This window comes from Erpetoichthys calabaricus, chromosome 5 (genome assembly GCF_900747795.2).
Source record: "Erpetoichthys calabaricus chromosome 5, fErpCal1.3, whole genome shotgun sequence".
NCBI classification, from domain to species: Eukaryota; Metazoa; Chordata; class Cladistia; order Polypteriformes; family Polypteridae; genus Erpetoichthys; species Erpetoichthys calabaricus.
This window is the reverse complement of record NC_041398.2, coordinates 200,982,517-200,991,878: the sequence shown is the minus strand read 5'-3', so window position 1 is coordinate 200,991,878 and position 9,362 is coordinate 200,982,517.

Here is a 9,362-nt window from a genome sequence, read left to right as displayed (position 1 = left end):
TGTCCGCTCTTTTGAATGGTCACCTTGTCCGTGTTACTCAGAAGTAATATAGAAACATATGTGCAGAATTCCATTTAAGTTTAAGCTAAAAAAAATAATAGTAATTCTAAATGTATGTTGATTTTAAAGTTGTATTTCTAGTACCATGTACAAGCAGTTAAGAGTTGACATATTATGTTCGTGATATCTTCTAAGTCAACCAACCTTTTTTTTTCTGTGTCACCATTGACTTGCTCTGTGAATTCTAAATTTGCCCTGTACCCTTCGACCCTTTCAGTTAAGTGGGAACTGCTATTGAAAATTGGCTCTGGCTTTCCCTGTCCTTGAGAAAATGATTTTGGAAAACTATAAGATTCTTAAAATGACAAATACAATATTTTGAACTTGAACTCTGAATGTCATGTTCTAAATCGCTTTATCCAGACCGTTGGTGGTCGGGGTGTCAGCGGGAGCAAATCCCAGCTAGCAAGGCAGGAACAAACCCTGGACAGGGCGCCAGTTTATAATAGGGCAAACACACACTAGGGCCAATTTAGCATTACCAATTCACCTAAACCGCATGTCTTTAGACAGTGGGAAGAAACCCACGCAGATAGGGTGAGAACAGGGAAACTCCCCACAGGAAAAACCTAGGATTTGAACCCTGGTCCCCTTTGGCAGAAGCGCTACCGCTGTGCCGCCCAAGCTCTGGTTGGTCAGTGTAAATGCATACAAATGTGCACAGGCTTTTAAGTTACAATTAGCTCAAATGATTTCCTAAAAATCCCTGCAGTAAGTTGAGCTGAATACTCAATTTCATTTGCAAAGTGGATTTGTTAGTTTCTGCTGTTATGTCCCTACAAAATTAGTAAGATACCTATAACGGTGTCTGCTTTTTATGAACAAGTTTTATTGAGGTGGGTTTTGATCTACTAACATAACTTTTCTCCACATTGTTTTTTCTGGAACAATCAATATAATACCCATAAAGGGAGATTGCTATTCAAATAAATGGTTTAATGGCAATATTTTATAGATAGATAGATAGATAGATAGATAGATAGATAGATAGATAGATAGATAGATAGATAGATAGATAACTGTATTAATCCTGAAGGAAATTGCAGGGTTGCAGCAGCAGACAAAAATGCACAATAATACATATAACAAGAATTATAACAATCTTAAGTATCCTAAGCAAGTACAAATACACATATAACAAGAATTATCTTTAAGTTAATTAAAGTGTAGATACTGTATTTCCTAAGTGTGATGTGTTAGAATTGAACACACTTACAAATTACAATTTTACAGAACTAGTTGTCAGTCACTGGCACAGTATATAGTGCACATAGCATCATTGTCTGTTAAGATGTCTGATAGACCAGCTCAGTACCATTCAGCATACAGAGAGCATTACCATCTCATCTGAGAGGAGTCTCATTATAGAGCCAGATGGCTGAGGGTAGAAATGACCTCACTAAATGCATAGTAATAAGAAGAAGAACTGTACCCACCAGATTTCTTCCAATAAAGGGAGTATTTTCTGGCCAGTTTTATACCTTCTAAATTTATTAATTTATTAATCCAAGTATCTTCCTAACTCGCTCATCCAGAGCAGGGGCACAAAGAAGGGGGAGCTTATCCCAGTAGTCATTCGGCAGAAGGCATAAATAACCATACGACAAGACACTAGGGCATCACAGTTAATTTATTAATGTTTATTTTGCTTAATCATTCAATTGATTTATTTATAATATACATCACAACGTATACTGTATATACTAATATATTGTATATACTGATATATAAAACTAATCAGTAAGTCCTGCGTTTATAATAATAATAAGTAGTGACATAGAGAAAGGTGAAGGATAGTAGGAATGCTTTTATGGAAACTATTCCTTTTATGTATACCTATTGCATGAACTTTCTCCCCGTGTCTGCGTGGGTTTCCTCCAGGTACTCCGGTTTCCTCCCACAGTCCAAAGACATGCAGGTTAGGTGCATTGGCAATCCTAAATTGTCCCTAGTGTGTGCTTGGTGTGTGGGTGTGTGTGTGAGCGCCCTGCGGTGGGCTGGCGCCCTGCCCAGGGTTTGTTTCCTGCCTTGCGCCCGCAGGGCTGGGATTGGCTCCAGCAGACCCCTGTGACCCTGTAGTTAGGATATAGCGGATTAGATAATGGATGGATGGATGATTGTATTCCTTTTGTTTTATGCATTACCCCTAATGTATTGAGTAGCAGGGAGCTATGTTTTACTCTAAGTAGTCTGCAGGAAGTAATTGAATTTGGACTGCTCATGTTTCCAGTGTGAGAGACTAAAAAAGTAAGATTTTTATGTCTCTGTGATAGACTGGTGCAAGGACCATAACTGATTCCTGCCTTGAATCTGAAGCTGCCAGTGTAAACTATAGTCTTCTTCGAGTCTGAACTGGATTAAGTTGACATAAAAATAGATCAATTAATCACTGAAGAGTCTTATGTGTGGAACTGCTGTCTCCAGAAGCATATTTGCCTGATCTCACTTGTGGCATTTTTAGTATTACCTTTGTCAGAAAACCATACCTGGATCATAGCTTTTAAATTAGGTGTCTGGATATAAATCATGTTTTTGGTAAATTACTTCTAAACTAGTACAATAAGCCATTATAATGACGTCTCATTTTAATTTCTTGTCAAAACTCACATCTGCAAATGTCTTGAGCCCAAATTAGAATTACAGATATTTTTATTGGTTTTGAAATACAAGTATCCAAATTGTAATTATAAATATCCATAATGTAAATTAACCTAACCAAAGCATAATTACAAATAGAGTATCTCAATTATATAATTTTAATAGTCAAAATATGTTGATTTTGAATTGCCAAAAATACACTATGGTTTGTGCCCTGGGTGCCCCCTGCATGGAGTTTACATGTTTTTCCCCTGTCCACATGGGCTTGCACCAGGTGCTCTGGTTTCATCCCAATGTTTAAACATATGCAAGTTAGATAAATTGGTGTTGCTAAAATTGCCCTAGCATGAGTGTGTGTGTGTTTGTCTTTGTAAATGTTCACCCTGCAAAGGACTGGTGCTTTGTCCATGTGTTGTTCCTGTGTTGTGTTTGATGACTGCAGGGATAGGTTCCAGATAACCTAAGACCCTGTCCTGGATAAGAAGGTTGGGAAAATGCACTGTAGATATCTCAGATTTAAGTTTTGACTAACTCAAAAAATTATAATTTGATTTTTGAATTTTTAATAGTAAAACTACTTTGTGGGTGTCTCAAATTGGAATAGTTAAAAATGTATTTTAGACATCAAAAATGTAAATTTGACTCAAAATATAATAATGACCTATCAAAATAACTAATTAAGCTTTATATGTTAAAATGGCTTACCATAGATGTACCTAATTGATACTGATCTAGGCAACAGAATTCAGTGTACTATCTAGAATTTGGCAATATTTTTCAAGTTTCATGCAACAGATGGCAATTATATGCCATCAGTACCATCAAGTGGTAAACTGAAAGTGAGTCAGATTTTCTGCATTTCACAATATTCCTTTGCCCTTATTTAAATCCATTAATGACATACCAACTACTCTGTTGAAACTCCTCAAAAGTCAACAAAGGTGACTTTCAAACCTGTCCCTACAAAGTGATCACTTTGGTTGGCTGTTTGTATTTTACCCAGTTCTTTTATTAAGAGGCTACTTCTGCCTTTAACTGAATAAGAAAGTTTACAGGTGAAATGAGATGATTCATATGTGACCAGCTAACACCCCACTTCAGTTATATAACTCAATACTTTGTTCAGATTTCCTCAACCTGGGTTTCCCACTTCAATGCACTTGGCTTTAGTTTCCAACTGCATCCCTAGATATGTGATTCACTGTTTAATTGACAGATGCAATTTTAAATTAGCTTTGTACAGTGGGGCAAAAAAGTATTTAGTCAGCCACCAATTGTGCAAGTTCTCCCACTTAAAGATGAGAGAGGCCTGTAATTTTCATCATAGGTATACCTCAGCTATGAGAGACAAAATGAGAAAAAAAAAATCCAGAAAATCACATTGTCTGATTTTTAAAGAATTTATTTGCAAATTATGGTGGAAAATAAGTATTTGATCACCTACAAACAAGCAAGATTTCTGGCTGTCACAGACCTGTAACTTCTTCTGTAAGAGGCTCCTCTGTCCTCCACTCGTTACCTGTATTAATGGCACCTGTTTGAATTCGTTATCAATATAAAAGACATCTGTCCACAATCTCAAACAGTCACACTCCAAACTCCACTATGGCCAAGACCAAAGAGCTGCCAAAGGACACCAGAAACATACTTGTAACCTGCACCAGGCTGGGAAGACTGAATCTGCAATAGGTAAGCAGCTTGGTGTGAAGAAATCAACTGTGGGAGCAATTATTAGAAAATGGAAGACATACAAGACCACTGATAATCTCCCTCGATCTGGGGCTCCACGCAAGATCTCACCCCGTGGGGTCAAAATGATCACAAGAACGGTGTGCAAAAATCCCAGAACCACATGGGGGGACCTAGTGAATGACCTGCAGAGAGCTGGGACCAAAGTAACAAAGGCTACCATCAGTAACACACTACGCCGCCAGGGACTCAAATCCTGCAGTGCCAGACGTGTCTCCCTGCTTAAGCCAGTACATGTGCAGGCCCGTCTGAAGTTTGCTAGAAAGCATTTGGATGATCCAGAAGAGGATTGGGAGAATGTCATATGGTCAGATGAAAAAAACTCTACTCGTTGTGTTTGGAGGAGAAAGAATGCTGAGTTGCATCCAAAGAACACCATACCTACTGTAAAGCATGGGGGTGGAAACATCATGCTTTGGGGATGTTTTTCTGCAAAGGGACCAGGACGACTGATCCGTGTAAAGGAAAGAATGAATGGGGCCATGTATCGTCAGATTTTGAGTGAAAACCTCCTTCCATTAGCAAGGGCATTGAAGATGAAACGTGGCTGGGTCTTTCAGCATGACAATGATCCCAAACACAATGCCCGGGAAACGAAAGAGTGGCTTCGTAAGAGACATTTCAAGGTCCTGGAGTGGCCTAGCCAGTCTCCAGATCTCAACCCCATAGAAAATCTTTGGAGGGAGTTGAAAGTCCGTGTTGCCCAGCGACAGCCCCAAAACATCACTGCTCTAGAGGAGATCTGCATGGAGGAATGGGCCAAAATACCAGCAACAGTGTGTGAAAACCTTGTGAAGACTTACAGAAAACGTTTGACCTCTGTCATTGCCAACAAAGGGTATATAACAAAGTATTGAGATGAACTTTTGTTATTGACCAAATACTTATTTTCCACCATAATTTGCAAATAAATTCTTTAAAAATCAGACAATGTGATTTTCTGGATTTTTTTCCTCATTTTGTCTCTCATAGTTGAGGTATGCCTATGATGAAAATTACAGGCCTCTCTCATCTTTTTAAGTGGGAGAACTTGCACAATTGGTGGCTGACTAAATACTTTTTTGCCCCACTGTATAAAAGAATGTATTATGCACAGTATGTGCATGTGCCCTACAGCATCGTAGTATCCTGTTCAGGGCTGGGTACTTACATCCAGTGCTGCTAGGGTAGACCCCAGCCCTCCCATGATACTGAATTTGACTGAGTGGATTTAATTATGAATGGATAAATTGGTTTTAAAATTTATTCTTTTTTAAACCTTGTATTCACTTGCCGTTATTTTCGATATTTCCAGGGGCTCAAAAATATATAGTCATTTAACTGACAAGCTGTTCTATAGCCAGGATGGAGCAGTTCCCTCAGTATTTCATTAACTATTAAGCAGGTAGAAGGTCTGGAATTGATTCCAAGTGTGTATAATGCATTTGGAGGCTGTCACTGTGAACTCTAAATATGAGGTCCTTAGAGCTGTCCGTGCAAGTAAAAACAGTCCATCATTTGGCTGAGAAAACAAAACAAACCCTTTAGAGAGATAGCAGAGACACTAGGAGTGGTCAAATCAACTATTTTGTATATTCTTAAAAAGAAGACACGGACTTGTTGAACTCAGCCGCATCAGAAGGTCTGGAAAACCGCAGAAGCCATCTGTGCTGGATAATTGTAGAATACTGTTCTTGGTGAAGAAGAACCCTTTCACATAGCATTTTTGATAATTACCAAGAAGTAGTACATTCTAAAGGTGCCAAAAACACAGTTCCTTGAAGCAAGCCAGTACTTCCACAAATCATTATGACAAGTGAGGTTCTTACATATACTTTCAGATAACTGTGGTCTTAATGACCACAGCACCTAACAGTCAAGATTTAGTACAAGTCCCCACTCTTGTCAAAGCCAATGGAGTCAAGCTGCAGATCTCTACAGTTCTACTACAGTGACCAACCAATAACGTTTAGCTGCTTTTATGTTACACATCAGTCATGTTTTACGACACACCAAATCATTTGTGTCTTTCTAAATACCCTATTTCAAAGCATACCCTGCACATCATTCTTATAAAGCAACCTTACACTAAAGTAAGGACTGTGAAAGTGTTATCTTACTCAGGAATAATAATGACGTTCAAATAGCAGTGCACAGTATTAGGTGTGTTGTGTAGTGGCAGTATCGGGTAGTGCTGTGGCCTACAGCCAGCTCCTTCCCAGAGTTCTCATTGGAAAAAACATGTGATATAAAAATGCAATCCAACTGGCAGTTCAATGGAGTACCTGGATTGCCGAGCTCTATAGATTGCAGCTAGACCATACTTGCAGAAGCAGAAATCTATTTAGAGTTAAATTAAAATGAAAAACTCAAAATCAAATGTACTACATAGTAGACAAACTAAAGGAAGCAGAGGAAAATGACATATACAAATAAAAATATCTCATATCAAAATAATTAGATGCATCAAAAATGTGGAATGTTTACCTCTAGTGGTATGTCCAGTCAATACTGCTGAGCATTCCAAAAACCTGCTGAAAACCCATTTTTAAAATTGTTCTTTCCATATTTTAATTACAGTATAATGTGTATTCTATAGGACTAAAATTAATCCTGCACTATCACATATTTTAAGCTCTGCATGTATTCAGAGTGTTAGGCAGGGCTGTTTTCACAGCATATAACTATTATATAGTTGTAGTTATCCACATTTAATTTTTCCAGTTACTAATCACTACTTCTGTCTTTTTCTCTTTCTGGAGTCATGTGGTGGAACCCAGCCCCAGTATCAACCAATGAAACTAGTCAACAACCATCTTCATTCTTGAAAAGTATTAGAAATGATATATGCTTTAACAAATCTTAAATATTTAGATATTAATGTCCAGGGGGTGCTGGGTGGTCTTTTAGCATTGGAACTTTCAGGGGTTTTATTTTTGTTTTTGCTCCTTTCTTGAGTGTTTGGGCTTGCAAGTGTCCTGGATAAAAACCAAGATCCAGGCCTTTAGTGACCACTTAGGCACAGCCATCAGCAGTGTGTCTGTCTGCGGAGAGAGTGTCGACCTTGTTGAGAGGTTTGCTTACCTTAGCAGTGACATTCATGTATCTGGTGACTCTTCCTATGAAGTCAGTAGACGGATTGGGAGAGCATGGGGTGGGTCATGAGATCGCTGGAAAGGGGTGTGTGGCGCTCCTGATTGCTATGCAAAAGGATGAAGGTCCAAGTCTTTAGAGTCTTATTGCTTCCTGCCTTGCTATATGGTTGCGAGATATGGATGCTATCCAGTGACCTGAGACGAAGACTGGACTCCTTTGGTACTGTGTCTCTCCAGAGAATCCTTGGGTACTGCTGGTTTGATTATGTGTCTCATGAGTGGTTGCTCATGGAATCCAATATGAGGCACATCACCTACATTGCGAGGGAGCGTCAGTTACGGCACTACGGCCATGTGGCGTGATTCCCAGAGGGCGATCCAGCTTGCAGGATCCTCATTGTTGGAAATCCGAGTGGCTGGACCAGGCCAAGAAGTCACCCACATAACACCTGGATGCAGCACATAGAGGGTCATTTCCGGAGGGTGGGACTGGACCGTGTGCCTGCCTGGGGGGTTGCCAACCAGGATCCCGAGCTATTTCATCGTGTGGTGAGTGCGGCAACACAATGTACCAGTGCATGCTCCCCAACATGACTTGACTCCTTTCCTTGACCATCCGCCAATACCATATATTTTTGGACATTGGTCATAGCCTTAGATTCAGAGGCTTTCCATCCCCTATTTGTTGTAATCTATCTATTATTATTTCTAAATAACTGAGCTACAGTTTTGTAAGAAAATGTTCTATGTCAAAATGTTTTTGTTGTTACATTTAGAGTAGTCACTTGATGAGAGAGAGATAATATTTAAAAATGGAGTTCTTCCCTTAGACATTGCTTTAGCTTTATGCTTCTTAGTCTCTGCAAAGTGCCTTATTTATTTTTAAATGTTTTTGTTATTTAGTATTTTTGGATTATTGCTTTGTAATCATTTATTATTATCATTATTATTATTACTGCTTTATTATTGTTATTGAATTATTGCTACCTTTTTCTACCCACATTTCTACTGTTTCTCATTCATTCAGGTTCACGCTGTCCAACACCCAAAAGATCAGACTTTATCTGACAGAGTATGCCCCTCATCCTCTGTTCCAGGCTTGATGCATCTGGACTAGTGCAACTCATTTTTGATAGGCGCACTTGCATGTGCTATCAATCCACTGCAGATGATGAAGAACGCCAAGGCCTTTCTTGTATTTAACCAGCCAAGATGAGCACATGTCACTCCTCTTTTCGGGTCGCTATACTGGCTCCTTGTAGCAGCACGCAATAAGTTCACATCCCTGATGCTTGCCTACAGAGTAGTCAGTGGGTCAGCCCTTGAGTACATGGAGACACTGGTGAAGTGCTGTACTCTTTCTTGCTCACTCAGGTCTGCCAGGTTACAGCATCTGGTGATGCCACCTCTATGTGGCATCAAGTCTCCACCCAGACTCTTTTCCTTTGTATTTCCTAGTTAGTGGAATGGGCTGCCCACCTCCATCCATACTACTGACTCCCTCAATGTGTTTAAGAAGTGAGTGAAGACCCATCTGTTCTGTAAATATCTGTTGAATTGATGAAGAAAAAAAACTTTAATATATTTTATACTCTTGGTTAATTTGTTTAATTGCATTAGTGATTGTAATCTATGATTGTAAATGTATGAGTTATTGCTATATAAATGTAATGAATTATTATTATTATTATTACATCTTTTCACTTGTGGCAATCAACTTTTGTTACCCATCCTATTACACTTGCTGAACAAACAGGCCCTAGCCTAATGTTACTCAATTGTTTACCTCTTTTGTAAGTCGCTTTGGATAAAGGCATCTGCAAAGCAAATAAATGTAAATGTAAATACTTTGGCTCAATGTTTATAAAACTGAGTTTATTA